The sequence below is a fragment of the Spinacia oleracea genome, chromosome 5 (genome assembly GCF_020520425.1).
Source record: "Spinacia oleracea cultivar Varoflay chromosome 5, BTI_SOV_V1, whole genome shotgun sequence".
NCBI lineage: Eukaryota > Viridiplantae > Streptophyta > Magnoliopsida > Caryophyllales > Amaranthaceae > Spinacia > Spinacia oleracea.
In genome coordinates this window covers 18,079,020-18,088,849 of record NC_079491.1, presented here as the reverse complement: position 1 = coordinate 18,088,849, position 9,830 = coordinate 18,079,020, and positions in this window count along the sequence as shown.

Sequence of the window (9,830 nt, the reverse complement as noted above, 5' to 3'; positions counted from 1 at the left end):
GGGTTAGGGTTTTAATTTCAATGTGGGGATTACTTTGGTCTTCAATTGGAAGGGGTTCGGATCTTGAATTAGGGGATTTCCAGCGTTGGATTCATCAAAGCCAACCTCGTCGCTGCTGTCTACTAGGTTTTGGTAAAGGTAAAGGTGTACCGTCGCTGTTATCTAGTTCTCGGTAAAGGTAAATGCCTGGATTGGGGCTTATGTTTTGGTGTTCACGTAAACGGTTGTGTCACATCATTTACCACTATGACCGTGCTTGAATTGTGTAAGTGGTTGATCCTTATCCTCTTTTTCCGCCTCTCTCTGATTTGTATTGTTAGTTGTTGTTATGTGTTTAAGGTCTTGAGTAAGTTTGCCTCGCTTTGCTGCTCAGATTTCAGATTTTGCTAGTTTTAGTTTTAGCTTTGTCCTCCTGTTATAGTTTGCTTGATGGGAAAGAATGATCTTTCCAATAAACGATGGTTTAACTTTTTTTTTTTTTGAGGTCGTTCGTTAGTTTTTTATGTGTTGATAGCTTAATATTCGGTTTTTGGGATGGTTGTCTCAATTTTGAATCTGTTTGTTCTTATGCTTCTTTGAGAAACTTCCATATGGAGCTAGTGTTTGGATGCCCAATATTGGTATTTCCGAAACATGTTATTTTGTAGGGGGAGTATTGTTAGGTTCATGCTCTAGAAATAGGGTGGTAAAGGGAGGAGCTGTCATGCCTTCTCCAACGCAGGATGCCTAGTTTTGCGAGAAGCTGTTACCCTGATTGTAGTTGTCAAAAGCTTAATTAACCTTATAAGTGGTTATATGTTGAAGGATGAAGTTTTGAGTGGTCTATTTGTTATAGCACTTCCAGTTGTGACTCTTGTAAGTGTAGGAGTATGGGGGGTGGGGGGGGGGGGGGGGGGGGGGTTAGATTTTCACTGGGATTGAGTGTTGTCTCTGATTTGGGTAATCAGAGGTCACTGGGATTAACTTTTGTTAAGTTCCAGTTTAGGTTTGCGATGAGTTTCGTTCTCATTGCATTCAAAATTGAAGATTTGAGTGTTGCTCCCCTTTTTTGGGGGTTTCATAGCATATGCTCTCTGGTAGGTGTTTCTTTCTTTTTTTGGGAAGATTTCGAGTTCTAGTCCTCCGTGAAGTTACTTTCTTCCCTTGTTTGGCTGTCTTTCAAGCTCCAAAGGTTGTCAGGGAATCATCTCAGTAACTTTTACCCAAGTGTAGAAGTGGAAAAGGAAATACAGAAAGCATATGTATTGTTGGATTTGACATTGTGGAATCAAAGCGGTGCTATCTACGAAATGGGTCCAACATTCAAAGGCTAACAACTGAAGCAGCAACCTTTATTTGGACTATTGTTTTGTTTGTAAAAGCAAGTAGGTCTCGGTTTGTTAGTTTGGTTTTTGCCAATGACTCGGTAGTAGTTGTGTATTAGCTTGAAATTTTTAAATTATGTACGCTAAGCGTATGTGAAAAAAAAAATCTATTTTGATGGTGTCGAAATGACCAGCTGAATTCTACGTACACAATCATCCGAAGAAGATAATACTAACCGGTTTACACATTGAACAAAAAATTGCTCGCATCTACAATCTGTATTTCATAAAATGTAAAATTCATGTACGTAAGTAATGTTCATTTGCGTACATATAGTTAGGGACAAATGAAACAATAGTTATTGTGTCAGACGAAACTAATTGTGCAAAGATTAACAGGCAACAATGGACAAGAGACTAAACCTTAAAGGTAGCAGCACCACTAGATGGCTTTGAAGTGAAAACATAAAGACCGAGTTCATTCTCGCCAATCACTCCTTTGTCAATAATTTATTTGTACAAATTATCCTGAAAGAGACACACAAAGATAAAATCAGTCAGATAATATTCATTGGATTGTCCAGATCGAAAAATTACTTATATCCTGGATTGTTTGTTTGAACTTTGAATCACTTTCAAATCAAAGATAAAATGTGGCATTGTACTCTCTTAACCAAAGAAACTATGCAGCCACCTCATCATGCACCTGTTAGCCTTGATCCAAAAACACCTTAGTCGCGAGCCTTGATCCAAACGCACCTTAGTTGCGAGCAACTTCCACAAGTTCTTTTAACTCTAGATAGCTAGAACCACCACCAAGGAATTCAAAAATGTTTGTTAAACAAGAAGCCTCAAAGAAAACTATGTTCAATACGAGTCATAACCTAGACTCAAATTATATTTTAATATTATATATGTTCTAAAGAAATATTTACGTATCTAATTCGAGATCAAAGTGAAAATTAATGTTGAAAATAACATGGTCTATTCTTGTTTTGTACGTACATAGTAAAACATATCATGCTTAATTGTCCAATTTAAACTAATTATGTTTTATACAAATTTAAAACTTTACTATGTCGTTATTTTTAATTTGTATCTCATATGTTGTCAACCACACATAAAAAATAAAAATAAATTTTATTTCATTAAAAATATTTCTCAATTATAAATTATTGTTTACGAGTAATTAATAATACATCGTAAACAAATTTAGCAACATCTGTGTCCGGTTATTAAGCTACTTCTCTTATTTCTCAAACATCAGTTCATTGATTGCCTTCCTTTTTCCACCTTCATCTTCTTCCGAAAAGCAGTTTGATTATCATATGACGACGTCATAACGAGGAAAGAGAAAAAGAGGTGATGATCGTGTAGTAGCGCTGCCTACATAAATGGTAATGAAAGTTGTAAGTAGCTTAGACTGCCTGCGAATACCATTCTTTGATGTTGTCGTCCCCGACCTCCTTATCGTCATCATCATTATCATTATGGTCTGCTAAATATGATGAGTTAAACAATATTAGACCCTCACTTTGCTAACTTATTCTAATCACGAGATCTGTGTGGTGCTTCTACTCAACGCATCATACTTGGTTTCAATTGCGATAAAGTTGGTTTCCTGCGAGATGAGGTTGTTATAAGTTGGTTAGGATTGTTAACAAGGTTTTTGAGGTGGTTGATGTATTAGATGTAAGATCGAAATTTGGACAAAGATTAATGATTTTGATTATGATCAAGATGATGGTGATCCAGTTATGTTTAATGGGGCTATGTATACATTGGCGACTAGGGAGTGAGAAATCGATCTTAAGATTTGACATTGACAAGGAAAAGTTCGAGTTACTTTCTACACTTTCTCAGCAGAGATGTATATAGACCACCTCGCCGAGATTGCTGGATTATGATAAACTCCCCGGGTCATACACAAGTCCGTATATGAGAAGAGATTGACCACGTATAAGTCTGACAGGGTTCCATACTAAAACCAATTGGTGATGGGTGGAGTAACCCACCAATCTTATCTGTTAGTAAATATATTACTATTTCTTTAATGTGGGATTACTAGTATAATACTCACATGTGGATTATACCTTTAACACTCCACCTCACATGTGAGGCACCTTTAAGCATGCAGTTTGGATAGGTCACCCAACATTCTTACTGGACCCTCTTGGCTTGAGGTTAATCCCCTACTTTGGCTCACTTCTATTAGGCTACTTGCTCTCTCCGACTCTTCTCCATATTGCAAATTATTCAACATTGATGTCCCCTCCCTTTTTGGGACAAACATTGGGCCAAGACCGTTGGTTCTGATACCATGATAAACTCATCGGGCCTAACACGAGCCCAGACAAGAGAAGAAATTGACCACCTATAATTTGGCGGGGTTATATCCTAAAATCAATCGGTGATAGGTGGAGTAGCCCCTCACATGTGGATCATATATAGGTCACAACAATGTCCTTACTAGATCCTCTTAACTTGAGGTTAAACCCCTAGTTGGGGAATGCACTTCTGTTGGGCTACTTGCTCCATACAGATTTTCGACTCTTCTCCATATTGCAAATTCTTCAACATCGGCGGACCCTTCCTTTATGGGATAAATAGTGGCCTAAGACCGTTAGCTCTAAAACCATGATAAACTCATTAGGCATACACAAGCTCGTATGAGAAGAGATTAACTATGTATTATATCTTAAAAAATTGTATTATGTAGGAGAATATAAATTAATGGACTCCTCAGAGGGACTTGAAATTTGGGTGATGAAAGACTCATCATGGAGTTATGTTTGGTGATGCGTGACTTTCATCCTTATGAACACTTGGAGTTTGTACAAGTTTTCGGTGGAGGGAAGATGATGCTGATGATGTCGCACAAGAAAAAGAATTTACAATTGTATGATATGGAAACAGGAAAGAGGACGACAATCATAAAACGAGGAATCAATCCAAATATGAAGAAAAGGATCACATTGCTGCTTTTTCATCCTAGTTTCTTGTCTTTGAAAAGTACATGGTTGTAATACATGATCAAATATCATTTTATTAGAAACTTAATGTAAATTGAGTTTATAAAATAGTTTTGGCCATTTTTGTTGCATATTATCCGTCTAATAGGTACGGTAATACGAATTTCAAGTACAATTATGAAGTGAGTATAGACTAATTACACATAAATCAAACCCAACATAATATATCAACAATTTCAAACCCGACCCACCCTATCAGAAAAATCGAATCAGTAATCCTAATCAATTTTATGATAGTCCTATCAAAACAAAATCCAACAGATTATTACAATTACAAATATTACATTTTTGATTCAATAGAATTACAAAATAACATCAGTATTGCTACACATGAGAAACCGAAGAAGAATACTGAAAACAATGTGCTCACTGTCCTAAATGAGTGAATGACTAGCTGCTTCACTATCTCTCTTGATGTATCCTTCTTGCCATGCATCCACCCAATAACCACCCAACCATACGGTCCTCGCGAGTTTTCGCTCTGTTAGTTTAGATGAACAACACAAGAGGGGGGTGAATTAGTGTTTGTAGATATTGGATATACATTCTCGCGGAATTAAAAACATTAAGAGAGTGCAAGAGAGATTTTAGTGTGGTGTCAAAGGACCAACTCAACCAAAAAATTTAAGCTGATGGTTGAAGTCCCAAGATTTGTTTTATACTCTATCACACCCCCTCACATAAAAGTCCTTTGGGATTGAAGTGTGGATGCAATGCAACATAGGTCTCCTCACACCTAGCGCTAAACATTCCACTTTAAAAAGGAGTGGTAGATGAGATTTGAACCCGTGACATTTTGCGTCACGCTAGCTCCGAGACCATGTCAGTTTTTGGTTAAGTTGGTCATTTGACATGGTATCAGAACCGACGTTCCTGGCCCATTATCAACACCCAAGAACGGAGGGCCTATTGAACTGAAGAATGCAAGATGGAGAGGATCATTGTCCCACATGGAAGAAATAGAGAGAGATTGACTAATATATAAGATTGGTGGGATACTTCATCTATCACCAATTAGTTTTATGATGGAATCCCGTCAAACTTATATGTGGTTAATCTCTTCTCATGTACGGGCTTGTGTTAGGTCTAGTGAGTTTATCACATGAAAACCCTCTTTACCCTAATAGAGAGGATAAACCACGGCCTCGTAGGGACTTAGATTCAAACTGTAATCCCCGTAAATTTATAAAGTTATTAATATATTTTAACGTTTAATTATTTATATTTAAATGAAATTTGTGAATTTTAGAAATAAATATATATTAAATGTATATTTATTTTATTTAAATGCATTTCAAATATTTTAATGATTTATGAAATCAAACATTTTTGGAATCATAATTCAAAAAAGAAAGATTTGAAACATAGAAACAATTCGGTTTTAGAAAAGTATTCCTATTCGGGTTTGACTCGAACACTATTAAAGTTAGAAAAAGAATCCTAATTCTAGCCCAATTAAAATAGCCAAGCCCAACTCTCTTCTCCTTGCTCTTCACGTGAAACAGAAAAGAAAAAAAAAAAAAACACCCTCATAAACTCTCAAACCTGCTCTTCCTCCCTTTCACGTGAAGCAGTAACTAAATCTCCTCCTTGCTGCGCCGCCACCTCCGTTGGCCAACCACCCCCCAACCGCCGGCGCTAGCCTCCTCAACCGTCCGGTCAGTTCCTTCTGGTACTCCTCTTTCGTTCTTCTTTTTCTTTATTTTGTTTTTCTCTCCTCCTTAATGCTTGTTTTATGTTCACTCAACTAGACACCTCCGGCCACCGCCGTTCGCACCACCGTCTCGCGCTGTGCCACCGACCACCCGTGCGCAAGCCATCGTTGTTGCCTTCGACCAGCGTTCTTCTTGCTTCCCTTTTCTTTGCTTTCTTCTTTCGCAAGCTACACCACCATTCGCGCCACCACCGTTGGCTGTACCCGCTAATCGTGCCGCCCAGCCAGCGACCACCGTACCTGCTACCGCCGTGCCTTGCCTGCTGGCAGCCTTGCTCTCTCCCTCTTTTGGTTAATTCCTTTTAAACCCTAAGCTAATTTAATTATTTAATTACGTTTTATTAATTCAATTTATATTTTTCCTGAGTTAAGTTTATGATTTTATGATTTAATTACGAATTTAAGACTTACTTGTTTGCATAATTAAATTATCAAATTTCAGATTACATAATTCGATTGAAACAAGAATTTGAATTATTTAAGGCATGAATTTTAATGTTTTAATGGTTTTAAATCATGGTAGAATGAGTATGAATTATTGAAACTATTATTTTTATGTTCTAAGCATGATAAGTTGGTTTTGGGAAGTTTGTAAACGAATTTATATTGCTGAAAATTTAAGTATGATATTTGCAAAGAGTTTTCAACGAAATTCAATCTTTAATTCAATAATTGTTATGCTAGGAAATCAAATATTCAATTTTTGTTATTGGAGAAAAGTTCTAAATATGTTTAGGATGTAGTTAGAATGTGTTAGTATAGTTGTGAATGATTAGAAGTTGATTGGGAATATTTGTTGGTTGTTTTAGGCGGAGAATTCTCTGTAGGCGACTTTTGAATTATTAAGTGGTCTTGCAGTTTGTTTACACAAGGTACGTACATACCTGTGTGCTTGGAATGTGTGCTAATTGTTGAAACCATGTTGAATTGTTGATGAACTTGGTTATGTTGATATCGTTGATGAATTTAGTCAGGTTGAATATTGCATGTTTAATACTGTTGGTTAGACATATTGAACCTATATTGCATTTTGAGGATTATAGCATGTTAGTATGGATGATTGATACAAACATGTTTGATTGGGAATACTAGATTACTTTGTATATAATTCAGATCAGTGGATTGTTGTTCCCCTTTAGCTTTTCACTACTTTATGAGGGCCGAGGACCTCATTTAGTAAGTTGAAACCTTATACCCATATACAGGGTTGATCAGTATTAAAGGAAGGATTGGAGTTAATTGGAATGAGTCTTGTTTGATGCCTTTGTGATCACTTACTTAATTCCAAGATAAAAACAGTTGTAAATAAATGTGGATTGTATGCCTTATGTGATTGTTGAGTCATAACAGAGTGTCAATTTGTAAATCATGTAAAGTGAAACTGAGTAGCAATAGCTTTAGACTGTGCACGTCTAAAGTGACGGACAAACATGAGTTGGGGTTCATGGTGGTAGCCCATGACCTTTAATTCGGACCGGATTGATCACCGTGTCCTATTTTTTTATTCAAACGTTCCTCGATATCGCAGGTCACTGAGGTTACGGAGTCGCGCCCGTACCTCGTCTTCCTTAGTGAAGCCTCTAGCTAGAAAACTCGGTCCATTGTCTATTTCAACTAAAATAATATTATTGTTATTAAAGTCCAGTCTAGCCTAGTCTAGTTAAGTATGGTCGTCAAATTATCATGTTTGTCTGCCCTTATTTATGTTCATTAGTATCATGTTAGGATGGTTCGTTGATAGTATCATGTTAGGATTATTATTGCTTTTAGTATGTAGTACTCAGCTTTGCTGATTACGTGCCTTGTTTGTGTGTGTTGATCATGGCTATGCCTTTTTGATCCTGTGATGACCCATCTTTGGTGAGCAGTCTCTAAGGATCAATAAGCGTTGTCCATCTACAGGTTTGAAGATGATGCATCATTGGGATCGGGATTAGAGAGCTTGTAGTTATATTTGTTTTATTAAGTGATTTGGTTTGTTAACTTGGATTTGAAAGTTGTCGTACTATTCGTATTTCCTTATTTCCGTTAATTGGTTTTGGACTTAATATGTAATCGATTATTTATGAACCTAAAAGTTAGTTTTATGTTTTCCGCTGCAAAATTCTGAATAAGCCGTTACGTTTTCACACGGGTGATAATGCCTTGATAATTATCTACGTTTTATATTAAAAGGTTATTTTAGAAAAGAGAGAATTGCCGGGGTGTTACACAAACCCTTTTACTGATTAGGAAAAACAACTCCGGTTACAATCATAATTATACACTGGCCCACTTCCTGTGTTCCTTACTCTAAACACAGTTCCCGTAGGACAATCCCTCTACTGCTCCTTCTCACCGATCTGTCTAGAGATCTTCTCTCTCAAATCTTCATCCCGACTCAAGCTGATTCTCTATGGTACTGACATGGTTATAAATTTATAATGTTGATTTAACTTAAGCATGTAACACAACTAAGTAAGACAATTTTCCTAGAATTATGAATTCATTATATATAGTGATGCATGATACCTACTAAGTTACTAACCCTAGGAGATATATTTTATGTTTATCTTTTATTTAGGACTCTTAGACCTCATAAAACTCTATCATGATAGACTCTTATCCTAAGACTCTAACAAACATAGGATAGAATAATAACTCTGATGCAGTAGATATGTTAACGAAACTATATCCTAACAACATTGCAATCTTATCATATCTCTTGAATAAGATAAACATTATTTACCAATTAACTAATGCAATCTTAATTATTATCAAACACATACTCCTAACTATACTAAAACTCCTTAGTACATGACTTAGTATTATTATGTTTAGACTTCTATTAGGACGCAAACTCGAAGGTAAAGTGATCTAACAACTATACTCATGCAATACTATATACGCGAAGACTAGGACAAGTAATCTCGTTCCTTAACACTGTTCCACGTACATTGTTACACTAGTTCCGAACTTTCAGTTTCTACAACAAATCTATCAAGCACACTAATGCTACTAGAATTTCTCTCTTCTCTTGCTCTGTATTTGTATTCTTGATTCCCCACGAGTCTAGTTTCCTCTTTTCTTGTAAGTCTTTTGGTCTTCTTCTAAGTCTTTCTACACATGTAATTTATCATTTTTGAACACTTAATAAACCATGTTAGATATTAAGTCAAGTATGATAAATATGCATAAATCATAAATGGTAATATTTTCTTAACTAAAATACACATAGGATAATATAGAATATAATATATTAATGCATAAATAATATTCCTACCCTAATATGAACTTAATATGTATGGCAAATATTGTGTAACTCAAATACCTAAAATACATTGAAACTAGATAATCATATATTGTGAATAATACTGATTATGAAAGCTTAAACTCTAAGCATTTAATCTTTCCTAAAATGCTTATGTAAACTAAAACTGTTAGACTCCTAACTTGTCTACTAATACATTATATATGATAAATGCGATCAACTATGATATTCATTCCTAGAAGACTCCTAAATCAATGCATATCTATGAAGAGTGCGAAGCACATACAACTATACGTGCTTATGATATGATAATATAAGAGACCTAGACTAATGCAAATAAAGTTCTAAGTCTAATAAACAACTTATCCTAGTATGGACTCTTAATTACACATGTAACAAACATATTAGGATGCAAATATGAAAGTATTATATGCACTACAAAACTCTATCAATGCACGCATGTGTATACCGTACATGTGACTAGGAACATGAACAATCAGAGAACTAGGAGCTATGTTAAACTGTTTTTG